This window comes from Anguilla rostrata, chromosome 8, assembly GCF_018555375.3.
Source record: "Anguilla rostrata isolate EN2019 chromosome 8, ASM1855537v3, whole genome shotgun sequence".
Lineage (NCBI taxonomy): Eukaryota > Metazoa > Chordata > Actinopteri > Anguilliformes > Anguillidae > Anguilla > Anguilla rostrata.
In genome coordinates, this window is record NC_057940.1 from 32385473 (window position 1) to 32393887 (window position 8415).

Here is an 8415-nt window from a genome sequence, read left to right on the forward strand (position 1 = left end):
TCAGTGTAGTCGATGTTCTTCCCCTGTAGTTCATATTGCTAATGCGTGAGCTAACCACGGATAGCTTACCTAGCTCACTGGCAAGCTGATATGCTAGCTAAGCATATTCGTTTTGCCGAGAAACATAAATTGAAGATAACTGAACATAATTGTATTATTAATGTCATACATATAACGTGATTACATGACACAGTACAGTCACGGATGGAAATTAAACTCCGTAAACATTTGACCATATATTTTAAAACATATCGGCAGACAGGCAGCTAGCCTCAAGTTCGTTCTGCAATCGTTCGTTCAGGTTGATGAGCTTTTCCGCACCGGACTGTCAATCACATTGTAAAAATCACAAGACCGCTTAACTCCATGGTTTTGGCTTCAAATCGAGAACATGGCCGCAATTGAGCTTCAAAACGTGTTTTAGAGACCCACGGAGAGGCAATGGGTGACGTCACAGTAGCTTTGTCCATATTTTTTACAGTCTCTGGGTGCGTCACGAACACAGTAACCACTCCCCTTTCCACGCCCCGTAAACAATGCAAATATTTGACTAACGTTAGGTTCACTTAAATTAGAGTGCCTTTTAAGGACTATTAGATCATTTCTAGTTATATTCATTTAGCTAGCTAGCTAACGTTAGCTAGCTAGGTAGTTTGCTTTCATAAGGCAATGTTATCGATAACGTTAGCTAGCTAGTTTGCTTTTATGAGGACGTTATAGTTGTGCTTTTATCTTAACTTGGCTAGCTAGATAGAAAAAATTATAATTGGATATAAGTCAACGTCCTTACCTTAGCTATCTATCGATACTTGATATACTACTAAGCTAGCTAGCTTGTGAAAAGTCTCCCAAAAAGAGCGCGTATCATGGGGGTAGCTCTGGTAACGGGGCATGGTCTCTAACTGACAGTTCTCATTACCACGCCCAGACGGTTCGGGTGAACTTTTATATTGGGAAATTTAGGCTTAGAAAAATACGTTTTAAAGTACATTGAAATGACTGAATAATAAAAAAAAATATGCACATTTGTTTTGTTGTTGCCTAAAGACAACTGGGAAGTGTCACGTTCAACCACCATGTTATTCCTTTAAGAGATGTGTGATGATGACCTTTGGCCCCATACAAACATTGTTTTATTCTGAGAACATCGTCTGAGCCAAATCCACTTCCTTCATGATGCATTTTTAACTTGCCAAAGTATTGGGAATATGACATAATTTCAATTTCAGGTGGTAAATCTACAGTAGCACTTAGCACAAATAGTGCGGTTATTAGTATTGAATAAATAAACCAGTCAATCCAACAGAAATAAATGTACATGACTATCACTTGCTAATGAAGCGGGGGTTTCTAGACTAAGACGAATGAGGTGCTCCATAATAGAGGTGTGTAGACACAACTCTACCTTTAACCTCAAAACCACTGACATGACATGCAGACTGGTTCATTAAGAACTTGTCAATTAAACGTCTTTCCTCAGTGAAAAACAAAATGGGGAATAATTCCTTGTTATCCCCCTCTCCTGCACTCAGGAGCAGTTCTTTAAGTGGCCATTGGATGGTAGCAGTGGTCTATTTTTCCAATGAGACCATGACATCCAACAGGAGCATTCATTCATTGTTGTATCGAAATGATCACTAAGACAAGGATTAATGCTTTTGGAAACAACAGAACCTTGATGACAGAACAGATGAGCATTTAAAAATGAAAATGTACTGATTCTTTCAATGCTGCTACATAACAAATTCTATAAATGTTGAATATACTGAATAGTTGTTATGAGTATATGCACTTACTTTGTTTTAAATTCACCTGAGCGTGCAACTCTAAAATATACTTTTGAGAATAGATCAAGTGATTTATTTGATTCTTTATTTATGTATTTGCAATACCAAAAGGCTGATAATTACCATCAGATGTGTGGCCAAGTAGAGACAATACAGTATCATTGCTATTAACACAGTGCCTGAAACTGTTCCCCTACCTCCTCCATCAACCCTCTCTATCACAGAATGCCAGGGGGATGCACAGGAGTTAAACATGTGACACATGATCCATCCCCTATAGAACCACTACAGACAACATGAATGATTAAAGCAAGACCACACTGTTCACGCGTTTAACCACGGTTCTGTTCTACAACGAGCAGTGCTTGGGCTCCTTCCAGCCGGCCAGTGGGCTGATCTGCCTGAAACAGCTCTATACAATATGCAGTATACAGCTTTAATGGTACAACTCTACATAATGTGTAGTACACAGCCTTAATGGTACAGCTCTATATAATATGTAGTACACAGCCTTAATGGTGCAGCTCTATATAATGTGCAGTATGCAGCTTTAATCGTATAGCTCTATATAATGTGCAGCTTTAATGATGCAGTCTAGAAGTGCAGGTAACACAACATTGCAGGAAACCTGCTCTACCTCTGTGCAAGCTTGTGAAAAGTGCTCTGGTCACTAAACTTCTGATTATTACGGATCTTTTTCATCTTTAACAATAAACAGCATTATGCTCATATTTTTATCTGCATTTGAAAACTGAAAGCACAAGACCTGCACAGTCCAAAAACCAACCCCCAAACAAATAAGGCCTGGGTCCTAGACAGTGCCAAGCTGCCATGCGATGCCATGTCTCAGATCAGTAGGCCTTTGGCTTGGCACAGCCTCCCATTAGACCCGGGGATGCGCCTGGCTGCTTCCCTGTGCAGAGCATTCTGGCAGGAATGTGGCCACGCTTCCGCGTTTGAAAGTTCCCCGGCCCTTACTCTCACTGCCAGCCATGACCTTTAGTGTTTTTCTCATTTTAAGATCAATTTCTTTCTCCCACAAGTGAGAAAGACTACGAGTTTAGCTTAGCTAGGGGCTCCAATTCTCCCACCATTCAGGGTTACTGCCTTCTACTCGCAGACGTATGTGTTGCTTGTGTTGCAAACATTTGAATGGCTGGTATAATAGTTTCCAAATAGTTTCCATGCAATGGATGGTGTTTTTCAAATATGTAATGAGTCAGTATGCCGTGTGGTGTGGCCAGTTTCAGCACCGTGGAGACGGACACACTTTGGATACATTGAGCTGACGAAGGGACAGCACGCTCTTCACATTCAGATGGCAGGCATCTCATATGTCATGAGTGTTTATCTTCTGTGACATTCAGAATTCAACGTCTCCCAGCTGGAAACGAAATATGCTTCAGGACTTTAATACTCTTTTCATTCACGACAGTTGTGTCCCAAAGCTGTTCACCCTGCTGTAACTTGCCATGGTTTGCTGGAACATTCCTCTGAAAATGCACATAGCGATTGAGTTTTACTAAAACACAACAAATGGCTGACAGATACTGAGAAAATCCCTTAATAAATACCTTCATACATTTCATCTAAATAGTGACTCTTCTCTCACGGCAGGATCCTAAAGTGTTTATGCAGTCACTTTAACCTCCAGAAATGAGCACAGTAGCATCTGCCTGGGTGATGCACAGTAAACATTTTGCAGAGGCATGCTCAGCACATAACAGCAGAAATGGAGAGTGGGTGATACATTAAGCCAGGCAAACCCAGCTGAACTGATGATTGGATGGCTATGTTGAAGAATATGGGGAACATTAAGAAATTTGCCCAGAAATGGCAACTTTAACCACATCAGAAAGGCAGCAGCTTTTCCTGGTTTGTTGCTGAAGCAGTTTAGGTGATGAGTTTGATAATAATCTAGTGAAGAGGACTCATTTCGGGACACACCTCATATGTTCCCATGACCCATTTTGGGTCCTGACTCGTAGTTTAAGAAACACTGGTCTAAGGGGTTAGTGTGGTTTAGCGGTTAAGAACCTGAGCTTGTGTCCTGCAGGTGGTACATTCAAGCTGCAGGTGAATGAATGCTATTGTGTCCTTCAGATAGGCACTCAATTGAGATTCTAGACAATTGTCCCAGCTCAGTGTTAGTGCTGTTTGAAGCTGTTCTGCTGGATATGTCATGGTTTTGGGTGATAACACCATTTATTTTCCAATCTGCGTCATTCTTTCGTTTAATAAGGCCATTGGTTTTTAATCCGCCTTTTCTTCAGTTATTACGGTCATTTTTTGTGCGCCTTTTCTTCAGTTATTACGGTCATTAAGTTTTCTTCATTTCCTTGATTGAATTATACCCGTGCAAATCTCTTTTTACAATTTGCACCTGTTGGCTTTCTATTTAAACCCCTAGCAAGCCAATAAGCTTTGCTTTAGTGTCACTTATGATACACGAGAGCTGGTAATCTACGGTAAACGGTAAACGGTAAACGGTAAACGGTAAACGGTAAACGGTAAACGGTAAACGGTAAACGGTAAACGGTAAACGGTAAACGGTAAACGGTAAACGGTAAACGGTAAACGGTAAACGGTAAACGGTAAACGGTAAACGGTGCTACAAAGTTAGCACAACAGTCTAAAGCTTAATGGGTTGTTGGTAACAAGTTGGTGCCACAACCTAAACTCAGAATTCTTCTTTTAGGGTGTTACTTTTTCAGCCTCGGTTCGAGGTCTGTTTTCTTTTGAGTTACCCTGTTTTCTGCACAGGCAGTTTTATTTTCAGAAAGTTCATACTCCTTAAGCTTTTGTTTTTTACCCAGTATGCGGGTTGTTTAGAGCTTTTCTTTGGGATACTCTCCCGTAGGAGTATTGGGCCTCATTCACCAATATCTTAAGATATCGCAACCATGTTCTTATAATGATGAATCCCATTGTCCCCGTAAACTGAAAGCACGTGCCAGTTCCTAATTGGCATAGGTAAGCGCCCCGCCAATCCCCATAAAAGGGCATGAGGCTGCAGGGCTGTGTGCGCACACAGAAATCACACACAGAAATTGAAAAGAAAAGTTGAGAGAAGTTAAGCATACCCAAATGAAAATCTAAAGACAGTGGAGCACCGGACTCCAAGCGTACGAAAAACTTAAGTAGTTCTGAAGTGGAGGTACTGCTGCAGGAAGTGAACAGCAAACGACCTGTCATATTTAGCGTCAGTAGTGAATATAAAATAACACGAAAGATGCATGGGATGCTATTACTTGTCCAGTGAACGCTGTATCCGGAGAAGGGCACAACTGATTAAGCAAAAAAAAAAAAATTGCGTGTTATGCATTCAAACGACAAAGCGCTTCTCATATCAATACCGCTAATTAAATCAACCGGCAGTAAACTGTATCGGAGAAATTGTTTCAACCCGTCGCTACACAAAACGCTGCACAAAGTCATTTCGGTGTCACCCCACTCTGACGGTGTCACCCGGTGCGGTCTGCACCCCCCTAGTGACGCCTCTGAATAAGTGTTCTCCTCTTCAACATGTCCATGTGTTTAGAAAGTGTTACCTAAGGGCTTAGTTTGTATTCAAAACTTATACATTTGCTTTTGTAGTATAGACTAAACATTGCATAATTGAAACTCCCGAAAATAAAAGGTCACTACAATGGTTTGATTTTTTAAAATCATTTATTTACAGATGAACTCCTGCTGAGGCAACCACCCTCTGAGGCCTAACCTGGCACCTTAATGCTAATGCACCTTAAAATAATGAAAATAATTTAAAAAATATTATAAATGATAATATTATAGTAATTTAAATCCATAATATTATACAACTGTTAAATTGAAGAAAATGCAAGTACCAATTAATTTGCACAAACATGTCAGCACTCAAATGTGCGTAAGTGTGCTTTCGAGTGTGCGTAGATTCTGTTGCCTAAGAACAAATTTCAAATAAGAAAACATTGATGAATGTCAGAATCTTCGTGAAAACTACGTAAGTGGGTTTTAAGAAGGAAATTATTAAGAACAGTCGATGAATGAGGCCCATTTGTCTTTCTTTTCATTCTTTTTCCCCTGTCCTTTTGTCTCTTGAGAATTAGTGGTTATTCTGCCTCAGGTGAATAGCTTAAAGAATCCCTGTTCAGTTGCGTTTGGTCTTCCAAAACCCCCACTCCATCACACGATATTTGGAGAGGACAGGTCAAAATGACCCCAACAAATTCAAACAGAAAAGATAATACAATAACATACACAGCTCTTTTGATGAATTTTCAGTTTGTTCTTTCATATTCAGAAATGTATTTTCTTTCATGTTCCTACACAGACATGACAGCATTTTAAAAAATATCCAGTTGAATTGTGTTGGTACCGCTCCTGACAAGTCATTTTTTTCTTTCCATTTTCGGACTCCAGATGGCAATTCCGTTTACATACTGTGACCTTTTGGCTGGCTGAACATCCCAGACAGCAAGAATTAAAAGAGGACACCAGGTAGTCAGCTGCAGTGCTGGCGTGATCAACCTCATTATTAATGGAAGGTCACACACCTGCTTTGGAGCCCAGGAGCACTGTCTCAGTGGAACGTGTTAACATTGGTGAGAGAGCCTGACCGGTCACTTTTATTTATCACCCCACACTTTTTATGGATCACTCTAAATTTTAAATGGAGAGTTCACTTCCTGCCATTTTAAAAAAGTTTCAGTTTGTTTTTTATTGGCCAACAGTTTGTGTGGTGATGGATATTTTAGATCTTAGGATTCTGAAGGAATTCCAGCTTTAAAATTGCTGATGTAGGGGCAGCCATTGTAAAGCTTGAAGTGTACTTGAAGTGTATTTTCTTAAGCTAGGAAATACATACACTCCAAATAACTCCATGGCAGCTTGTACAGAGACATTATGTTTCCAGAGGTCTTGCATATAAACCGATTTTAAAGCATTAATTCACAATCATACGCAGTGATATCAGTTTTGATAATGTGCCGGTACTTCTTTACTTGAGTCCAGAAGTCTCGGGTTGCATGCACCATAGGAAATTGATCCAACTACAAATAAAATTAAACCTAATTGTTTGAAGAGTAATTGGGTAATAACACACACACAACCTCTGGAGGCAGAACATTACTGTGGAAGCTGCTTTAGAGTTACCTAAGGTGTATTTTCTTGCTGACTAGGGTGTGTCGCTGGAGCCTTGAGTGAGGTACTTAACTTGAATTGCTTTAGCAAATTATCCAGCTGAATAAATTGATTAGCATGTAAAAAATAAATAAATAAAATAATAATTTGTGCAAATTGCTCTGCATAAGAGCTTCTTCTAAATGGCAAAAATGTAAAATGCAGTGTAATTAAGAATGAAAGAAAAAGCCACGTTTAGGGCACTTCTGGACCAGTATTGAGAACCCCTGGCTGAAGGAATAGAATGGTAGGGTTCCCATAAATGTTTTCAACCCATGAGCTTCTAGTCAGGTGCCTAGCTTCACAATAATGAGAGAAATTACCTGTACAGTTGGATAAAATGCTGGACACTAGCAGACTGGAGAATGCAGTATTACTTTGAGCAAATAAATAAATAAAGAAAAGAACAAATAAATGTATATGTATGTGTACATGTGCGTATTTGGGTGTGTGCGTGTATGTTGCTGCCTTCTGCCATTTTTATGAAGTCAGCCCTGAGGGGAGCTGGAACATGTTATCCTGCTGGGTGCACATAAGAGTGTTTTGAAAAATTTTGCAGGCTGACTCAGTGTTTGGCGTATGTCTTTCCCCTGCTCTCCACACGTTTCGGCAGCAAAATCCTCCAGGCTGTGAAGAATTACCCTGGTACTTCAAGTCTGAGGTTGCAGTCTGTCCCTGAGAAATACAGTATTATCCCTAGTTCAGACCAGTTTGACTCTACAATCTGTAATTACTGGTGAGACACAGCTGTCGAGTTTTAAAACATTTCTCATAATGCCTTCTAACTATATACCACTGTGGAACCAAATTACCACAATGCATTAGCTAGCCTCAGCATTGCTAATATTAAATTCTTAAACCAGAGTACCCATTATATATGGCTTAATTTCAACATTAATGCACCCTTAGCACATATTATGTCAGCTTATACTGAAGGGCTTTGGAGTCACTGCAGAAACTGCTGACTTCTCTCTCAAGGTGCTTACAGCTCACCCTGACTCTGCACCATCCCACTGTCGCTGCTTTCTGTCAAGGTCCTACATTGACCATAAGGAGGAATAAAGACACTGCACCTGGCTGATGTGACATTTACAAAGGAGTGAAGCTTAAGTAGTTGTGCCAGCCCTGTGGAAGAGCAGTGAAGTGTAAATAATGCATCTCGCTTTGAACAGTCCAGTTAAAGAAAATGGTCTCACTGCTGTATATGTAACAGTGTATCAAAACCTGTCCTTATAACTCCAAAGTCTTGACTCCCAGGTGAGGCCCGGGAAATATCCAGCTGTATAAATTGATTTTTTGTAAAATAATGCATGTTGCTCAGGATAAGAGCATCTCCTCAATGGCTAATCTCCAATGTAATGATAGCTTCGATAGCTAGGTGAGAACAAATGCAATTTGCCGAAATTCAGCTGAACAGCCATTTGAACCTCTTTCACTTCTATGAAAATTTTACTGGTTACCCTATAAT

The 8415-nt window shown here is 40.0% G+C and overlaps 1 long non-coding RNA gene across 1 annotated transcript; it reads left to right on the forward strand.

Moving 5' to 3' along the window:
- The first annotated feature begins 5647 nt into the window (after positions 1-5647).
- Positions 5648-8043, forward strand: LOC135261439 (uncharacterized). The gene is made up of 2 exons (XR_010331935.1): positions 5648-6370; positions 7982-8043. It is a non-coding gene; the product is annotated as an uncharacterized LOC135261439 (long non-coding RNA).
- Positions 8044-8415: the final 372 nt, after the last annotated feature.